The sequence below is a fragment of the Triticum aestivum genome, chromosome 3D (genome assembly GCF_018294505.1).
Source record: "Triticum aestivum cultivar Chinese Spring chromosome 3D, IWGSC CS RefSeq v2.1, whole genome shotgun sequence".
Lineage (NCBI taxonomy): Eukaryota > Viridiplantae > Streptophyta > Magnoliopsida > Poales > Poaceae > Triticum > Triticum aestivum.
In genome coordinates this window covers 309,080,217-309,102,039 of record NC_057802.1, presented here as the reverse complement: position 1 = coordinate 309,102,039, position 21,823 = coordinate 309,080,217, and positions in this window count along the sequence as shown.

The following is a 21,823-nucleotide window of genomic DNA, read 5'->3' as shown; positions in this document are numbered from 1 at the left end:
GCATGATTTATTTATTGATTGTCTTCCTTATGAGTGGCGGTCGGGGACGAGCGATGGTCTTTTCCTACCAATCTATCCCTCTAGGAGCATGCGCGTAATAATTTGCTTTGATAATTGTAGATTTTTGCAATAAGTATATGAGTTCTTTATGACTAATGTTGAGTCCATGGATTATACGCACTTTTCTTCCTTCCACCATTGCTAGCATCTCTAATACCGCGCACTTTTCGCCGGTATCATACACCCACCATATACCTTCCTCAAAACAGCCACCATACCTACCTATCATGGCATTTCCATAGCCATTCCGAGATATATTGCCATGCAACATACCACCGTTCCGTTTACTATGACATGCTCCATCATTGTCATATTGCTTTGCATGATCATGTAGTTGACATTGTATTTGTGGCAGAGCCACCGTTCATAATTCTTTCATACATGTCACTCTTGATTCATTGCATATCCCGGTACACCGCCGGAGGCATTCATATAGAGTCATATTTTGTTCTAAGTATCGAGTTGTAATTGTTGAGTTGTAAGAAAATAAAAGTGTGATGATCATCATTTTTAGAGCATTGTCCCAAGTGGGGAAAGGATGATGGAGACTATGATTCCCCCCCAAGTCGGGATGAGACTCCGGACGAAAAAAAAGAGGCCATAAAAAAAGAAAAGGCCCAAAAAAATGATGAGAGAAAAAGAGAGAAGGGACAATGTTACTATCCTTTTACCACACTTGTGCTTCAAAGTAGCACCATGATCTTCATGATAGAGAGTCTCCTATGATATCACTTTCATATACTAGTGGGAATTTTTCATTATAGAACTTGGCTTGTATATTCCAATGATGGGCTTCCTCAAAAATGCCCTAAGTCTTCGTGAGCAAGCGAGTTGGATGCACACCCACTTAGTTTCTTTTGTTGAGCTTTCATATACTTATAGCTCTAGTGCATCCATTGCATGGCAATCCCTACTCACTCACATTGATATGAGACTATCTTCTCCTTTTTTGTCTTCTCCATAACCACCATTCTATTCCACATATAGTGTTATGTCCATGGCTCACGCTCATGTATTGCGTGAAGATTGAAAAAGTTTGAGAATGTCAAAAGTATGAAACAATTGCTTGGCTTGTCATCGGGGTTGTGCATGATTTAAATATTTTGTGTGGTGAAGATAGAGCATAGCCAGACTATATGATTTTGTAGGGATAACTTTCTTGGCCATGTTATTTTGAGAAGACATAATTGCTTAGTTAGTATGCTTGAAGTATTATTATTTTTATGTCAATATGAACTTTTGTCTTCAATCTTTCGGATCTGAATATTCATACCACAATTAAGAAGAATTACATTGAAATTATGCCAAGTAGCACTCCGCATCAAAAATTCTGTTTTTATCATTTACCTACTCGAGGACGAGCAGGAATTAAGCTTGGGGATGCTTGATACGTCTCCAACGTATCTATAATTTTTGATTGCTCCATGCTATATTATCTTCTGTTTTGGACATTATTGGGCTTTAATATTCACTTTTATATTATTTTTGGGACTAACCTATTAACCGGAGGCCCATCCCAGAATTGCTGTTTTTTGCCTATTTCAGAGTTTCGCAGAAAAAGAATATCAAACGGAATCCAAACGGAATGAAACCTTCGGGAACGTGATTTTTGGAACGAACATGATCCAGGAGACTTGGACCCTATATCAAGCAACCAACAGGGAAGCCACGAGGTAGGGGGGCACGCCTACCCCCCCCCCCCAGGGCGCGCCCTCCACCCTCGTGGGCCCCCTGTTGCTCCACCGACGTACTTCTTCCTCCTATATATACCTACGTACCCCCAAACGATCAGATACGGAGCCAAAAACCTAATTCCACCGCCGCAACCTTCTGTACCCACGAGATCCCATCTTGGGGCCTGTTCCGGAGCTCCGCCGGAGGGGGCATCGATCACGGAGGGCTTCTACATCAACACCATAGCCTCTCCGATGAAGTGTGAGTAGTTTACCTCAGACCTTCGGATCCATAGTTAGTAGCTAGATGGCTTCTTCTCTCTTTTTGGATCTCAATACAATGTTCTCCCCCTCTCTCATGGAGATCTAGTCGATGTAATCTTCTTTTGCGGTGTGTTTGTTGAGGCCAATGAATTGTGGGTTTATGATCAAGTTTATCTATGAACAATATTTGAATCTTCTGAATTCTTTTATGTATTATTGGTTATCTTTGCAAGTCTCTTCGAATTATCAGTTTGGTTTGGCCTACTAGATTGATCTTTCTTGCAATGGGAGAAGTGCTTAGCTTTGGGTTCAATCTTGCGGTGTCCTTTCCCAGTGACAGTAGGGGCAGCAAGGCACGTATTGTATTGTTGCCATCGAGGATAACAAGATGGGTTTTTTATCATATTGCATGAATTTATTCCTCTACATCATGTCATCTTGCTTAAGGCGTTACTCTGTTCTTATGAACTTAATACTCTAGATGCATGCTGGATAGCGGTCGATGTGTGGAGTAATAGTAGTAGATGCAGGCAGGAGTCGGTCTACTTGCCTCTCCGATGAAGTGTGAGTATTAATCTTCCAACGCTTAGTTATTTTCGTTGCTTTTTAGTTTGCTTTTATTTTACTTAGCATCTTTATCACAAAAATACAAAAATATTATCCTATCATATCTATCAGATCTCACTCTCGTAAGTGACCGTGTAGGGATTGACAACCCCTTATCGCGTTGGTTGCGAGGATTTATTTGTTTTGTGTAGGTGCGAGGGACTCGCGCGTAGCCTCCTACTGGATTGATACCTTGGTTCTCAAAAACTGAGGGAAATACTTACGCTACTTTGCTGCATCACCCTTTCCTCTTCAAGGGAAAACCAACACAGTGCTCAAGAGGTAGGAGAGGCTCTATGGTTATCGTTTGCATAAAGCTAGTTTTTCCCTACAACAAAGGAATAAATTTTATTTAACTACAAAGTTTGTTGAAATATTGAGAAGGTTCCTCCAACTCAATCCCAAAGTAATAATTATAACCCAACAAATTCATTAAGTAAAGTGATTAGATCAAATCAATAATTCAAGTACCAGATACTCAAGATGTCCATAACCGGGGACACAGCTAACCATGATTAGTTTGTACACTCTGCAGAGGTTTGCGCACTTTTCCCCACAGGACTCGATCTCCTCCGTTGGATTTCTCGCACTACATGATGTTTGAGAAACGGATGACCGAGACACAGTCCTTCCGAAGCATTAACTCTTTACTCTGGGTAGACAGTACCACCTACTTCCCCTACATCTGCTAGCCTACCACTAAAAGAGGTCACACAACATACTCAACTATGCCAGAGCCCATAATGGCTTGTGGCGGCACACAGAAGTTTCTAGCATGAATAATCTTATGATCCCTTTGAGCCTGGGTGGCAAGCCATAGGATGATCACACGGGTACTGCGGGAAATCCTTGGACAACACTGGGTTCTCAGGGTGCCCGGGCAAACCACTGGGTGCTCCAGGGTGCCCCAACCAATCCACCCAGATGTGTATTAAAGTAGCCACCTTAAGTTTCCCTTAGTTAAATACAAGCTCTCACATCTTTCATGAATCTCACAACCAATCCACGTCTACAAGCATAGCAAAGTAGTATAAACGTAACGTAAAATACATGGGGTTTGATGTAAGACAATAGGTTCCTACCTCATCAACTACTTCCCAATACCCACATGTTGTCAAAATCCAAACCATGCAGTGTTTGAGGATTGAAACTAATGCATAAAAACTGGGTATGAAAAGTATGATCAAAGTGTGAACTTGCCTTGTACTGTTGATGAATATGATTCGCACTCATAACTCCTGATAGTTCTACTCGTCACACTCCGATCAATCTATCGTAAGCAAGCAATTGCATACATAAGCACTCATGCAAAAGAATCGAAGAAAAGAACTCGGATAACTTCGAAAACAAGCAATTAACTCTTGCAACATAAAACAATTTCTAATAGTACCAAAATTAGGTGGATTTGGCCTTATCAGAAAGTTTAGATCAAGAGCTTCAATTTGCAAAAAGAATCAACTAAATCGGGTTTATAAAACTCGAGTTATGAACAAAAGAAGTTTGAATTCAAATCTGTTTGAAACCAAATTTTAAACTTTCAAAAATATGTTTAAGTTGTTTTACTGGATAGAGGGGATCATAACGAAGAAATTAGCGTTGGTTTCGTTGGATTTGGACAAACGAGAAAAAAGTTGTGATCGTTTGAAAACCAGAAGCTAATCTATAAATAAAATATTCACGGATAGGTCCCTGACGTAAATAAACAGAAAAACAGAAAAGTCTATCGAGCGAACGCTCGCTAACAGAAACTAATCTAACGAATCTGTTCGCTACAGAACCCTAACGGACGAACGATCGCTAAATAGATCGAACCGAAAAATAAACCGAACAAAAAACCGAAAACTAAAAAGAAAACCGGCGAACGGGGCGGTTTATTACCGGACCCAAAAAACCGGCGGGTCGGGCGGCAGATCGGGACGGTTCCAGCGGCGACGGCTCCGGCGTCGAGGCGGGCGGCAGCGGCTTCGGCCTAGTGTCGACGGGGTTCGGCGGCGGCGGCTCCTCTCGACGGCGGGGCAAGGCGCGGGCGGCGGCGGCGACGGCGCTGATGGTTGCAGTGGCGAGATGCGGCGCGCTTGCGGCGGCGGCGGTTGGTGGCAGACGAGGAGAGAGGGGGCGGCGGCGGCGGTCACGCCTTATAAAGGCCAGGGGAGGGGCGCGACTTGGAGGAGGGGGCGGCGATGCGGCGTGAGTCCGGCTCGGGGTTGGGGACCATGGCGGTGGTGGCTTGGGCCGGTTGGGCTTCAGCCCAGTTCGGTCCAGAACTATTTTTTAACAATTTTTTTTACAAACGATAAAAATAGAATAAACCAAATAAAATAAAAATATACTATAGGCATATGATATATCAAAATTTTCAGAAAAAGATTTTCTACAACATGAACATTTTTCTAGCGTCAAATAAAATCCACAAAATTTTATATAAAGCAAAGAGTGCTTCTAGTTTATTTAAAAACCAAATAAAATATTTTAAAATACCAAAAATAATCTCAAATTTATTCCTCTCCATTTTTCTATTGTAGGGAATCATTTTACCCTAATTTCCATATATTTTATGTTTGGAGAAAATAATTTGAAATAAAAACCAAATAACTCCAAATTTGAAAATAATTCCAAAGGGACTTAAATTTGATTCTTTGAACTTCAAACTCTCTTTCTTATCATTTGAAGAAGTCATTTTATCTCCTCTCATGAAAATCATTGAGTTGCTTAAAGTTTCCGAATTTGAAATAGTTCCAAATGGAATTCAAATCTTTTCAAAACCCCTTTTCATTTAATTTAATGGAAGAAGTCATGTCATCTTCTCTCTAGGGTTTTGTGATGAAAGTAATTTGAATTCATGAAGATCATAAACGCAAAGTGAAAGTTTGGGAAAGTCATTTGATTCCCTCTCATTTAACTTTCCAAAAAGTTTCAAATTTCACACAAGCAACCACACCACAATCAAGCAATCAACCAAAACTATTTATTTAATATAACATTTCAAAATTTTAGAATTTTGGGATGTTACAAACCTACCACCCTTAAAATGAATCTTGTCCTCGAGATTCGGAGAGGCTAGAAAGAAATAGGTTAGGTTTGGGGTCTTCTCAAAATCCATTGATCGTCATAGGGGTCTGGGGTGCTACCACCCTTAGAAACGTCCTTACGGTTCCATCAAAACTCATGTATTCCTTCCTTATCCTTGACAGTGTCGGTCTTCTCAGATCTTCAGGATAAATCCTACTCTGGCTCTTTTGGTAGTAGCATAACCTTTTTCCTCAATTCTTCTATCCTTTTATCTTGGTACGGTCGTCCTGTGACTAGGTCTTCTTAGCTGACGGGTCTGGCGCCAATACTAAACAACTATCGATATCTCATGGTGGTCATCAATTTATGGTTTATCCTGCAGGAAATTGATCTAGCTTCATCCTCACCGTATGACCTACGATTGGCAACAGCTGCCTTGTACAAGGGAAAATTTTCATACCATTCTAAGGTTCAAACAAGGTTTTGATTGTCGTCTCTCTACTATGGGTAAGTCTCAGATTTACCATCCCAAATAGCAAGGCGAATAATAAGAGTAAGTCAGTATGGTGATCAATTCATCCCGCACCCAAATCATTACCTTGTATATGGTTTAGCGAATCTCGCATTATAACACTCGGTCATCCTCACAAGCATTGGAGAATTTCTCTTGTCGATGAACTAAGTTCGGATAAATCCATTTATTCTGCAAGCCAAACAAACATCTATCGTTCCTTCACAACTCTCAAGTTTTGCGTAACTCCTATAAAATTGTCTGTTGCTAAAGTCGTAACTTCTTCCAGGGTTTTTCCTTCAGCAAGAGTGTGCTTGCTTCTTGGCAGGTCCTGGGGCCTGTGGGTTATGGGCCATCTCATCACTTGTAATCCTTGAACTCATCCTCGGGGGCAACTGATCATTATTCCAACATCCAGCTTCCCGGCATTCTTAAATCCATCCAATGGTACTGTCTCTCTTCCTTCTACGAGTACCAAAACTAAGACGTGATTACTCTCACTCATCATGGAATTACAATTGCTCCATATTACCAACATCATACCTCCTTTATATCCAATAGTACTTCATCCCTTCATACTCTTGGGATATCCCACATATCGAGATAAAACTCGTACTTATTTTGTCCGAAATCCACTCCGTGGAATATCATTATCTTTTCCAGGGGTCAAATGTCCTCACAGGGTACTACCACCCTTGAAATGTGCAAATTCTTCCATAGACCATATTTCTCATATCCTCGAAAATGGTCAAAATCTTTCTTCATAGAGTAACAACTCAAAAAAATCCAAATCAGTACCAACGATGCTAACTTTATTGATTCTCAAAGTATTACAATCTCCTGCATTTCCATTACAGGCCTCAACACCTCAATATAAAAGAATTGTTCCCACTACTACTACTATATTTCTCACAGACTCAACTATTTAACACGGATATCCTCATTTGGACAATCGCTGGCAAAGTGCCCTACTTCATTACAGCAGAGACATATTACTTCTGACAAGTCTCGAGGTTTCCTTATGATTACATAGCCTCCTTGGGTCCTCGGCTTCCTTTTTGGGCAATTGTGACGCCCCCGATTTAATCGTACACTAATCATACAGCAAACGTGTACGATCAAGATCAGGGACTCACGGGAAGATATCACAACACAACTCTAAAATAAAAAAGTCATACAAGCATCATAATACAAGCCAGGGGCCTCGAGGGCTCGAATACAAGTGCTTGATCATAGACGAGTCAGCGGAAGCAACAATATCTGAGTACAGACATAAGTTAAACAAGTTTGCCTTAAGAAGGCTAGCACAAACTGGGATACAGATCGAAAGAGACGCAGGCCTCCTGCCTGGGATCCTCCTAAACTACTCCTGGTCGTCGTCAGCGGCCTGCACGTAGTAGTAGGCACCTTCGGTGTAGTAGGAGTCGTCATCGACGGTGGCGTCTGGCTCCTGGGCTCCAGCATCTGGTTGCGACAACCAGGTAGAAGGGAAAGGGGGAGAAGAGGGAGAAAAGCAACCGTGAGTACTCATCCAAAGTACTCGCAAGCAAGGAGCTACACTACATATGTATGGGTATATGTGTAAAGGGCCATATCGGTGGACTGAACTGCAGAATGCCAGAATAAGAGGGGGATAGCTAATCCTGTCAAAGACTACGCTTCAGGCCACCTCCATCTTGCAGCATGTAGAAGAGAGTAGATGGTAAGTTCACCAAGTAGCATCGCATAGCATAAACCTACCCGGCGATCCCCTCCTCGTCGCCCTGTTAGAGAGCGATCACCGGGTTATATCTGGCACTTGGAAGGGTATGTTTTATTAAGTATCCGGTTCTAGTTGTCATAACGTCAAGGTACAACTCCAAGTCGTCCTGTTACCGAAGATCACGGCTATTCGAATAGATAAACTTCCCTGCAGGGGTGCACCACATAACCCAACACGCTCGATCCCATTTGGCCGGACACACTTTCCTGGGTCATGCCCGGCCTCGGAAGATCAACACGTCGCAGCCCTACCTAGGCACAACAGAGAGGTCAGCACGCGTAGTTGGTTAGTGCGTATAAGCCAGTGGCCAGACTCAGATCAAATACCAAGATCTCGTTAAGCGTGTTAAGTATCCGCGAATGCCGACCAGGGCCAGGCCCACCTCTCTCCTAGGTGGTCTCAACCTGCCCTGTCGCTCCGCCACAAAGTAACAGTCGGGTGCCGTCGGGAACCTAGGCCCACCTCTACCGGGATGGAGCCACCTGCCCCTTCAGCCCCCATCTCCGAACAGTATCATAAGTAATGTAACAATATAAAGTATATATCATATGCCCGTGATCACCTCCCGAAGTGATCACGGCCCAGTAGTATAGCATGGCAGACGGACAAGAGTGTAGGGCCACTGATGGAATACTAGCATCCTATACTAAGCATTTAGGATTGCAGGTAAGGGTAACAATTGTAGCAACAATGACAGGCTATGCAGCAGAATAGGATTAACGGAAAGCAGTAACATGCTACACTACACTAATGCAAGCAGTATAGAGAAGAATAGGCGATATCTGGTGATCAAGGGGGAGGGCTTGCCTGAAAGCTTAGCCGAGAAGGAGGGGTCATCAACACCGTAGTCGTACTGGGTAGCAGCGGCGTCGGTCTCGGCGTCTAGCGAGAGAAGAGGGGGGAAGAAACAATAAATATAAAGCAAACATAAGCATGACGATGCATGACATGACAATGCGCGGTGCTAGGTGTGCCCTAACGCGGTAGTAGGTGATACCGGTGAAGGGGGGAAACATCCGGGAAAGTATTCCCGGTGTTTCGCGTTTTCGACAGATGAACCGAAGGGGGAAAGTTGAGAGTTTGCTATGCTAGGGATGTGTGGCGGACGAACGGGCTACGTATTTGGATTCGTCTCGTTGTTCTGAGCAACTTTCATGTACAAAGTATTTTCATCCGAGTTACGGATTATTTTATATGATTTGTCAAAGTTTTATTGAATTTCTGGATTATTTCAATTCAAAATAAAGGCAGAATACTTGTGTCACGTATTACTACTCTAGCCAGAGTCCATGACATGTGGGACCAGAGGGGTGCTAACTCAACAGTCAACAGTCAAGTGTTGACTGTTGACTAGTCAAAGCTGGTAGTGCGGCCCAGTGTCATGGATTGATTAGTCTAACCTTTTAGTTAATTAAGTTAATTTAATTAAACTACTAACTAATTACTTAATTAATTAGTTAATTAAATAATTGTTTTTTTGTAATCCCTTTTTTAATTCTTTTATAGGGCGGGGCCCACTAGTCATACTCAAGGGGGTTTTCTTTTCTTTTCTTTTTTAAAGAAAAGGGGGATTAGCCCCTAAACTAATTAGGGCCGGCCCCATGTGGCGGTGACACAGCCGGCTCTGGTCGCGGCTGTGCACGCATGCATAGAGGCGCTGGTGCCGGCGGTACTCGGGCGGCAGGCAGCGGCGGTGGTGGCCGACCGCGCGAGACGACGGGCGCGGCCACGCTTAGGCAGGCGCGGCCACGCGAGGCCAAGGGCGGGAGGCGAGTCGGGGGCGCAGTCGGGGCTGCCCGTGGCGCGCCGGCCGGCTACGTAGCAGCAGAGCAAAGCAGCAATGGCGGCAGCGCAGCAGCAGTGCATGAGCGACGGCGGCAGTAGAAGAAGTAGCAGGCAGAGCAACAGAGTAACGACAGTGGGCGCGAGCGCGTACGGGCGCGGGGTGGAGTGCGGTGGCCGCGGTGATGCGGTACGGTGATAGCGGCAGCAGCTGTGGGCAGGCGCTCGAGCGAGCAAAGCAGCAGCAAGCAGCGCGGAGAGCGGGAGGGTGAGGGCCGGCGCAGACAAGTAGCGGGCCTAGCGGGCGCGGGCGCAGGTGTGTCCGGGCACAGCCAGTCGCGGTCGTGGGAGCGCACGGGTGTGGCCGGAGCTTCGGCCGCGTCGGCGATGACGAGCTTGGCGACATCAATTGTAACGGCGGCAACGAGCTACAGTGGCGATGGTAGTAGCAGCAGGAAACTACGAAACAAGTCCAGAGGAGAGGGGTTTCGAGCGGGTTCTCACCGGGGAGCACAAGAAAGGCTCGGCGAGGGACGGGAGCAGCAGTGACGACCGGAATCGACGAGGTTCGCCGGCGAGGAAGAGGAAGAAGATGGCGTCGTGGGTGACGCAGCGGTGGCTCCCGGCTCGGTCCGGTGGGCGCGGACGACGTAGCCGAGCACGGCGGGGGTCTTGGACGGACTAGCTGGCCTCGGGGGCGACAGGGAGCGCGAGGGCGACGGCGGCCATGGCGGTGGGTGTTTTGGGCGCCACCGAAATCGAGAGAGAGGGCGGAAGAGGGAAAACGTGAGGTTATCTAGGGTTGCAAGGGGTCGAGGGGGCGTCGAGGGAGACCTTATCCCCTCCAAGGGCCGTGGATGATCGACGCGTGCTCATCGGCAGTTCGAACTGGCGCGCTGCCTCCACGGTGACAGGCATGAACAAGAGGTTGAGGATGACCTCCTCGTGGGCTGGGCTGGTACTGTAGCCTGTGGGCTCAAGTGCACAGTATGCACTTGGCCCTTTTCCTAATATCTTGCAGGTATTATGCTCTAGCTACTGTTTTATATTTAATTGGTCCACCAAATCAATTTATATATATATATATATGAAACTTGTCACATAAATTATGTACAATACTGTGATGTTGTACGAAAAGTTTCAAGGCACTTGGAATAGTTTAAGTAATTTTTTGAAAAAGAAAAGGTCCATTATATGGGTGTTGTTCCACTATTTAATTCCTAGGGGCATTTTAGCAACTTTAATGATGTTGATTTCTACATGACAAATAGTTAGTGAATATTTGCGACATCTCAACATTTTTGTTTTAATATTTGAAAACCTTTCCCGTTTGACTTAATTTTGAATTTGAATTTGAATCGGTTTTGAACTAGCGCGAGATTAACAATAGTAGCCGTGGTGACGTGGCATCATTAACGTGGGATTACTGTAGCTTAATTTCTGGGCATCACAATTCTCCTCCACTACAAGAAATCTCGTCCCGAGATTTAAGAGGTAGTGAAAGGGGGGAGGTTTGGTAACGAATCTAGCGGGTCTTCTCATTCTGGCTTGCTCTTCTCGAAGAGGCCGGTCCAATACATTGATGTCTTCATTTCTCTGCTTCAGGTCATCATGATGAAGCCGGCATCCTTTCTTCAGGAACTCCATCGTACTTACGAAAGAATAAAGGGTGGGCATTACGGGAGAACAGACATCTGCAAGGTCGACTATCTGGTCGATAACATCGAGGAAGGTGGCGGAAGTAACTCTCGAATTGAAACTTAAGAAAATATCGAGAGCAAAGTAAGGAGGTATCATGGGAAGTTTTCGAGCGGGCAGGCAATCGTTCGATACCTGAAACAGGGCCTGAAAGGGGTTCAAAGCAAAGGGAATAAGTATTGTGTCAGATACCTGAATTGATGATCTCTCGGAAGGTGGCTCATGAATCACATACGAGGCCAAGTGCGAGGAACAACCTTAAGAACAGGGGGTGTATAGGAGAGTCAGGTTTCGATCCTGTGGAATGGTGGGTTATTGGCCCACCATGTGGGTTAAAAGTAGGAAGGGCGGTGGCGTCTTGCATGATCATGTACGCAAGGCATGTCAGAGGGTAGCCGGTCAGTTATGTCGGCAACAACATCGATACCAAGGGCGAGGGACGAAGAGAACCATTTTCCCGCTTGTTGAAACGAGGCGGACCAACAGGCAAAGTTCTCGTCAATCGGTGGGTACCGAAATGTCATCAACATTAGTAATAGGGTCTTGCCAACAGAATTGTACACCGAGGTGTTTACATAACCAGGAGAATATTACTGCTTAGATCATATAGATCACAAGAAAGGTTAAGCCAAACAATGGAAAGGAAAATATGATTATCAGATTAAACAGAACAATGGAAGGGAAAATGTGTTTAAACACATATTTCAGGGGTATATCCTTCCCAAGGACAAGCAGAGCATGAATCCATGACAGGATATAACGTAGAGAACCCTTTAGGAAAGGGGGAAGAAATTTCATGACATTACCCATACAACAGTGTTTGGATAATTGATAAAGAGAATTTAGCATTGTGCTTCAAGTGCTCTTATTGATGATCGGGGTAGCACTGTCATGCTTCGAGATAGCATTGACATGGTCATCAGGTAAAGATCAGGCTATGGATACACAAAGGATCCATCAGGAACAACTTATAGAATAAGTCTTACAATTTCCTCATGGAAGAATGGATAACCTTGCCAAAAGCAAGCTATAACAATAGGCCCTCCGGCCAGGTGTGCCAGGCATGACATCACCTTACCGGGTCATATAAAGACCAATGTTATAACTCTTTGAAATATGTTCCAACCATCATATCTAACCGAGATTCAGATCAGATTGTTGTCAGGATACCTCAGACTTAGGATGCCTGAGAAGAGAAGGTGCGACACAAATTGACGGAATGACATTGTAAGATTCTCGGCAAATGAACCATGGAAGCGAGTTCCAAAACAAGAGTTCATCATTAAACCAAGGAGAGGATGAGGGGGTGGCTGATGGACTCAGCGACAATTCCTCGAGATTTCCAAAAAGAGGATTACCACAATCATGTGAACAAGGAGATAACATTTGTCAGATCAATTGATATAATGATGTATGTTCGAGGAAAACATACACAATTAAACATTGGTTGAAAGGTGCACCCGAGATATGGGCTTAGGTAGGAACGATGTCAGAATGGTGTTTCAATAACCGATGGTCTAAGAATGAACTGTCGACCATTAACTTCAAGCAATAGGGTTGCTAGAAGTTTGGAATTACACCGCACATTTCATTTGTTGGTATTCCGGTTAGCAACAATACAGGGACCAAGAATTGAACGGATATTGCAAGAAGTGTCACTTGAATCAAGAATTCTTAAGAGGTGGTGAAATTCTCACGACATTCTTGACATAAAAGATGGTAATACTTCAAGGTAAAGAAGAACAAATGATGGGTAGCAAGGAACCCAAGGTATAACACAGAACACGAACAAGTTTGTGTTGAACGGAAGGCAATAAAGTGGTCGATGATTAACACAAATCATCGAGGGCAAGGATGGTATTTCTCAACATGGATTCAATCGATATCCTTGAAGAGCTCGGAATGTTGATGATGATCATGACAAATTTGTCGAGAGGTTTCATGAAGATATAATCGCTCATCGACAACATCAAGCAAAAGAAAGGATGGAGCGAAAAGTTATTGAAACCACGGACATGACACAAACTCGGAATCAAGCTAGTTGTTCAAGGCGAAAAGATATGATGAGGAAAATCAACGTAAGCTCAGCTCATCGTCGAAAATTGTGCTCCGAGAAGAAGGACCAGGTAGCACAGTAAAAAAGTTTGCATGATAATGCTATAGCCGATAAGGCTAGGAATGACTTGAAGGATTATTAAACTCGTAAGCAACGTAAATTACTTAGAGTTATTGAATCGGAGTGCGGAATCGATTCACTTATCGGTGTTCTCGTGTGACTAATAACTCAGAACCTGGGGGAATCTGAAATCGGTGAGAAGCAATACTAGATGAAGACTCGCAGGAAGCAACACAGTTCTCGAGATACCAGTGGGTAATACTCGAGGAAGATCAAAATAAAGGTTGTGGAGATGTATCGATCAACAAAAGACAAGTGCTTTAACTTGTCTGAGAAATGGAATCAAGGAGAAAATATGGTCGGAACCACGATTGCAAAGGATCAATACACAGCTACCAGACGATATCATATCAAGGAAATAGTTATTATTACAAGAAGCTTCTATGATAGGATCTACATCATGTCCATGGGCATGAACACAAAGTTCAAGGTCGACTCCCACTTCTCCAATGCATAACCTTCATTCACTTCTCATTTTCGAAGAAGTTGTAGTATTGAAATTTTATCTAGCAAAATACCAGAAGAGTATGACTCGTGAAAACTTTTGAGTTCATACATATTAAGGAAGGCATAGGTTTAACCCATCAGGGTATCGTGGAAATATATACCACAAGCTTCAATAGTAATTATCACCAGCTCGAAAGCAGAGCATGGTTGGCCAAATCAGATAATAGGATTTACCAATGGTATTATGTATCAGGGAAAAGAACTTCTCGAGGTTTTCATAGATGAAGGACACTGTCGGATGATAATTCAACAAAATATCTGACGTTCCATAATGGAGCTTATGTGAGCATTGACACAAAGTCAGAGGAGGAAATAATGCAAGGGCATTGGATTACAGAAACAACTGACTAATTCAAAGCTCAATGCAAAGAAATTTATGATTTCCAAATCAAGGGATCAGAAGAAATCGTTCTGATCGAAAATGAATTAGTTCAATAGACTTAGAAGCACAACCGATCGAGGCATTGGTTGGTCAAGAACCAACTCATATCCAAATGACGTCTGAGCCGGAAGAATAATCCTAGGATTCGACTGATGATTGTGAACATTTGCAACTTATTGAATCAATGGACTCAAAATGATAGTGACAAAGGAGGCCAATAAGATTACTATACTTATGGGATTAACCATAATGCAAGCAAGCAAGAATTTCAAGAACAACAGGTTGTTGAGGATTTTTGAAAGATCAAATATTCGAAGACTTTGGTGAAACACATGAACAACTGGGGAGAAACAAATCCTCGGTGGGTGTGTGAGGATTAATTTGTAGGTGTATTCAGGTGACAAAGAACTGCAAGGCAGTAAGCTCAAAGGATTCTCGGAACAACGGAGAGCAGTTCGAGGCATCTTGTAATAACAAGATCAATGGGATTGAATGTAAGAATGGCAGGTGTATGCAGTTATCCATAAGGATATAACAGCGGTAGGGAATTTGCAAGGACGGTAGGCACAAGTGTCTCAGGAGAACATCCTAGAGTATCTTCGAAATCTTCTGGTGCAGTAGCCGATCATCTGTAATAAGGGCTCTCCGGATGGATATGATCACGAGATCCTAATGTTAGAGTTAGTAATTTCATTTTAACCCGAATAGAAGAGAGATAAGAGTCCAGAGTATAGACGAGGAATAAAAGATCCTAATACCACCCAATGGCGACGTGGGCCTGTAAGCCACACAGCCATGTTAGTAAAAGTTTAGCAAGGACTAGACTTGACTTCGGCCAAGGAGTGTGGAAGGGGGATTCCTACAGGCAGTCGGCTCTGATACCAACTTGTGACGCCCCCGATTTAATCGTACACTAATCATACAGCAAACGTGTATGATCAAGATCAGGGACTCACGGGAAGATATCACAACACAACTCTAAAATAAAAAAAAAGTCATACAAGCATCATAATACAAGCCAGGGGTCTCGAGGGCTCGAATACAAGTGCTTGGTCATAGACGAGTCAGCGAAAGCAGCAATATCTGAGTACAGACATAAGTTAAACAAGTTTGCCTTAAGAAGGCTAGCACAAACTAGGATACAGATCGAAAGAGACGCAGGCCTCCTGCCTGGGATCCTCCTAAACTACTCCTGGTCGTCGTCAGCAGCCTGCACGTAGTAGTAGGCACCTCCAGTGTAGTAGGAGTCGTCATCGACGGTGGCGTCTGGCTCCTGGGCTCCAGCATCTGGTTGCGACAACCAGGTAGAAGGGAAAGGGGGAAAAGAGGGAGAAAAGCAACCGTGAGTACTCATCCAAAGTACTCGCAAGCAAGGAGCTACACTACATATGTATGGGTATATGTGTAAAGGGCCATATCGGTGGACTGAACTGCAGAATGCCAGAATAAGAGGGGGATAGCTAATCCTGTCGAAGACTACGCTTCAGGCCACCTCCATCTTGTAGCATGTAGAAGAGAGTAGATGGTAAGTTCACCAAGTAGCATCGCATAGCATAAACCTACCCGGCGATCCCCTCCTCGTCGCCCTGTTAGAGAGCGATCACCGGGTTCTATCTGGCACCTGGAAGGGTGTGTTTTATTAAGTATCCGGTTCTAGTTGTCATAAGGTTAAGGTACAACTCCAAGTCGTCCTGTTACCGAAGATTGCGGCTATTCGAATAGATAAACTTCCCTGCAGGGGTGCACCACATAACCCAACACGCTCGATCCCATTTGGCCGGACACACTTTCTTGGGTCATGCCCGGCCTCGAAAGATCAACACGTCGCAGCCCTACCTAGGCACAACAGAGAGGTCACCACGCCGGTCTAAATCCTATGGCGCAGGGGTCTGGGCCCATCGCCCATTGCACACCTGCACGTTGCGTGGGCGGCCGGAAGCAGAACTAGCCCCCTTAATACAAGAGCAGGCTTATGTTCCAATCCGGCGCGTGCCGCTCAGTCGCTGACGTCACGAAGGCTTCGGCTGATACCACGACGTCGAGTGCCCATAACTGTTCCCGCGTAGTTGGTTAGTGCGTATAGGCCAGTGGCCAGACTCAGATCAAATACCAAGATCTCGTTAAGCGTGTTAAGTATCCGCGAATGCCGACCAGGGCCAGGCCCACCTCTCTCCTAGGTGGTCTCAACCTGCCCTGTCACTCCGCCACAAAGTAACAGTCAGGGGCCGTCTGGAACCTAGGCCCACCTCTACCGGGATGGAGCCACCTGCCCCTTCAGCCCCCATCTCCGAACAATATCATAAGTAATGTAACAATATAAAGTATATATCATATGCCCGTGATCACCTCCCGAAGTGATCACGGCCCAGTGGTATAGCATGGCAGACGGACAAGAGTGTAGGGCCACTGATGGAATACTAGCATCCTATACTAAGCATTTAGGATTGCAAGTAAGGGTAATAACTGTAGCAACAATGACAGGCTATGCAGCAGAATAGGATTAACGGAAAGCAGTAACATGCTACACTACACTAATGCAAGCAGTATAGAGAAGAATAGGCGATATCTGGTGATCAAGGGGGGGCTTGCCTGGAAGCTTAGCCGAGAAGGAGGGGTCATCAACACCGTAGTCGTACTGGGTAGCAGCGGCGTCGGTCTCGGCGTCTAGCGAGAGAAGAGGGGGGAAGAAACAATAAATATAAAGCAAACATAAGCATGACGATGCATGACATGACAATGCGCGGTGCTAGGTGTGCCCTAACGCGGTAGTAGGTGATACCGGCGAAGGGGGGAAACATCCGGGAAAGCATTCCCAGTGTTTCCCGTTTTCGACAAATGAATCGGAGGGGAAAAGTTGCGAGTTTGTTATGCCAGGGATGTGTAGCGAACGAACGGGCTACGTATTCGGATTCGTCTCGTCGTTCTGAGCAACTTTCATGTACAAAGTATTTTCATCCGAGTTACGGATTATTTTATATGATTTGACAAAGTTTTATTGAATTTCTGGATTATTTCAATTCGAAATAAAGACAGAATACTTTTGTCACGTATTACTACTCTAGCCAGAGTCCATGACATGTGGGACCAGAGGGGTGCTGACTCAGCAGTCAACAGTCAAAGTGTTGACTGTTGACTAGTCAAAGCTGGTAGTGCGGCCCAGTGTCATGGATTGATTAGTCTAACCTTTTAGTCAATTAAGTTAATTTAATTAAACTACTAACTAATTACTTAATTAATTAGTTAATTAAATAATTGTTTTTTTGTAATCCCTTTTTTAATTCTTTTATAGGGCGGGGCCTACTAGTCATACTCAAGGGGGTTTTCTTTTCTTTTTTAAAGAAAAGGGGGATTAGCCCCTAAACTAATTAGGGCCGGCCCCATGTGGCGGTGACACAGCCGGCTCTGGTCGCGGCTGTGCACGCATGCACAGAGGCGCTGGTGCCGGCGGTACTCGGGCGGCAGGCAGCGGCGGTGGTGGCCGGCCGCGCGAGACGACGGGCGCGGCCACGCGTAGGCAGGCGCGGCCACGCGAGGCCAAGGGCGGGAGGCGAGTCGGGGGCGCAGTCGGGGCTGCCCGGGGCGTGGTGGCCGGCTACGTAGCAGCGGAGCAAAGCAGCAATGGCGGCAGCGCAGCAGCAGTGCATGAGCGACGGCGGCAGTAGAAGAAGTAGCAGGCAGACCAACAGAGTAACGACAGTGGGCACGAGCGCGTATGGGCGCGGGGTGGAGTGCGGCGGCCGCAGTGATGTGGTACGGTGATAGCAGCAGCAGCTGTGGGCAGGCGCTTGAGTGAGCAAAGCAGCAGCGAGCAGCGCGGAGAGCGGGAGGGTGAGGGCCGACGCAGACAAGTAGCGGGCCTAGCGGGCGCAGGTGTGTCCGAGCACAGCCAGTCGCGGTCGTGGGAGCGCACGGGTGTGGCCGGAGCTTCGGCCGCGTCGGCGATGACGAGCTTGGCGACATCAATTGTAACAGCGGCAACGAGCTACGGTGGCGATGGTAGTAGCAGCAGGAAACTACGAAACAAGTCCAGAGGAGAGGGGTTTCGAGCGGGTTCTCACCGGGGAGCACAAGAAAGGCTCGGCGAGGGACGGGAGCAGCAGTGACGACCGGAATCGACGAGGTTCGCCGGCGAGGAAGAGGAAGAAGATGGCGTCGTGGGTGACGCAGCGGTGGCTCCCGGCTCGGTCCGGTGGGCGCGGACGACGTAGCCGAGCACGGCGGGGGTCTTGGACGGACTAGCTGGCCTCGGGGGCGACAGGGAGCGCGAGGGCGACAGCGGCCATGGTGGTGGGTGTTTCGGGCGCCGCCAAAATCGAGAGAGAGGGCGGGAGAGGGAAAAAGTGAGGTTGTCTAGGGTTGCAAGGGGTCGAGGGGGCGTCGAGGGAGACCTTATCCCCTCCAAGGGCCGTGGATGATCGACGCATGCTCATTGGCGGTTCGAACGGGTGCGCTGCCTCCACGGTGACAGGCATGAATAGGAGGTTGAGGATGACCTCCTCGTGGGCTGGGCTGGTACTGTAGCCAGTGGGCTCAAGTGCACAGTATGCACTTGGCCCTTTTCCTAATATCTTGGTGGTATTATGCTCTAGCTACTGTTTTATATTTAATTGGTCCACCAAATCAATATATATATATATATATATGAAACTTGTCACATAAATTATGTACAATACTGTGATGTTGTACGAAAAGTTTCAAGGCACTTGGAATAGTTTAAGTAATTTTTGAAAAAGAAAAGGTCCATTATATGGCTGTTGTTCCATTGTTTAATTCCTAGGGGCATTTTAGCAACTTTAATGATGTTGATTTCTACATGACAAATAGTTAGTGAATATTTGCGACATCTCGAACATTTTTGTTTTAATATTTGAAAACCTTTCCCGTTTGACTTAATTTTGAATTCAATTTGAATCGGTTTTGAACTAGCGCGAGATTAACAACAGTGGCCGTGGTGACGTGGCATCATTAACATGGGATTACTGTAGCTTAATTATCCGGGCGTCACAGCAATCACTGAAGTAGTGCCCTGAATCTTTACACCTGAAACATGTGATATGACTCAGGTCCTTCTTTGTAGAAATTGGGTTGTTCCTGGAATCCAATCTATTTCTCTTCATGGACTTTTCCTTTCCAATCAGGGCTTCTATCTCTTGTGGGTCATACTCTACTTCCACTGTCGGGAATGCTACTAGATCCCCCTTCAGACAAATTCTGGGAGATGTGTCCTTCTTCTCCACATAAATAGCAAGACTTGGTGCAGGGTTTAATTGGGTCTTCTTCGGGTGTGTCCTCCACCTCTTCTTTCATCACAGGTTATTCTAAAATTTCCATGAGGGCTCCTTTCATTGCTTCTTTCTTCTGCTGGATGGTTCTTTGTACCATGGGGTAAATGTGACACTGAGCAGGGTAGTGGGTAGTCCCTTCACACAGGAAACAAGTAATCTGCCTAGTTGGGCATTCTACAGCTGGGTGACTTTCTTCACAATGAGGGCATTCATCCTTGTGTTCTTTATGGTTGTGTCCTATTTCTCCACAGAGCTTGCATGCACAAGGTTTCTTCATATCATTTCCATAAGTCTTCAATTTCTAGTACACAAGCCGAGACTTTAGCAGAGTCAACTTAAATTCTTCCTAAGTGGTTACTCTTTGTCATCCATTGATGGTTTGGTACATCCTCCACCCAATAGCGGCACCTCTTTCAAAGCACTGAAGAGCATGCTGGGTCATATCCTTTCCAGCTATAGTGTTATTCTTCATGTGATCCTCCATGTTCTGAATCCATCGGTCCGTCTCCAATTGACTCATCGGTCCAGAAAATATAAGCTCATCTCCATTCATCCTCTATTGGGTCCATGGGTTTTGGGGTGAGGTAAGACAGATAGAGAGGGATACACACAATACAAACAATGGTTTCGAAAAGACATATTTTTATTTGTGGCTGTCGGAAAACATCAAACAAATGACAGCTCACAACCGTCGCATGTAACGTAGGTATATAACAGGGGTGTGGTCTTCTAAAGGTCAATAAATCTTCAAAGTCGCCAAACTCTTCAAGTCTTGTTCATGTCTCCCATGGCTTCTTCCGATCGTGCTTGTCCTTCTCAAGTTCTTTTGCCAGATCATCTCTATTGACGCGAAGTCTCTCGTGACGTCCTTTAATATTTCTGGAGTTGCGTTCCAAACTTCTGGGTTTCAACATCCTTGGCATGAACCATGGTTCTACTGTCCTTCAGTTCCTGACGAATCTCCAGTATCTCGAGGTTTTAGCTTCTCCGACTTGGCTACTTTCAGCTTCTGGGTCCTGAGTTCTTCACGATATGCTTCCTTGTCAAATACGACTTCCTGCAGGTCCAACCTAAACTTCTTGATGTAATACTCCAGGTCCTGGTGATACACCAGCTAAGGTTAAACTTCATCTTTTGCTGATAGGTGCTCCATTAGCCCTTTTGTCATCCAATCCTTCCGAAGAAATGCATGCTTAACTCAGCACGGTGACAATAGCATAAGCGGGCGATAACATCATGGATAGCCGTGTTTCTGCCCTTGTCATTTACATGAGCTATCATTCCATAGTTGATATCTCCTGTCTTAGGGTTTTCTTGACAAAAACTTTGAGTTTTAACGCTCCATGTTTCGGTCTTTCTTCGACACACCTTGATTCTCGGGTACTGACAGCTTCAATAGTCCGACAAGTTCCATAAGGGTAGCCTTCCTAGGTCATACTAATCTGGAAATTCTTCAGAGCCTTCAAATTCTCCTAGTCTTCGGAGTCTTCAACTGTTGTAGTTTCTATAATTATAATGCACGGTAAAATCCTCTTCATTCCGAAGTGGCCTTAGTTGTCAGATATCTTGTACTTCTTGGAGTGGTCTCATCAGTCAAATCTCCGTGTGGTCAAAAGGGGAAAGGGGTATGGTCTAACTAAAAGGGAATATTTGATAAAGCTCAGAAAAGAAGAGAGGTAAAAGATCTTTTTGAAAATAAAGTTTTTGAGAAAATCTTTCCTATGGGCTTGCCAGTTTCTAGGGTCACGTCCTACAGTCAACATGTGCTCTGATACCATCTTGTAGCGACCCGACCCGAATGGATCAAGTCTCTGTGCTTAAGTGTCATCCCTGGATCGGTATGCTGACACACAGTACTCGAGGATTTATAACAGAGGTAAATCACATGTATGAAGTAATGTAAATACTATTACCTCAATCCAAATAGCGGAAGTAACAACAAGGTTGTGGATTCCCATCAACACCAACGGCAAAGTTGAGTCTAGAAATCGTAACCCTAACGTATCACTTACTCGTCGTAAGATTCCTCCAACATGAGACGTTGCAGCCACAAAGGGTCAGTACATTGAATGTACTGGCAATTTCACACTATAGAGCAATGTTGAATA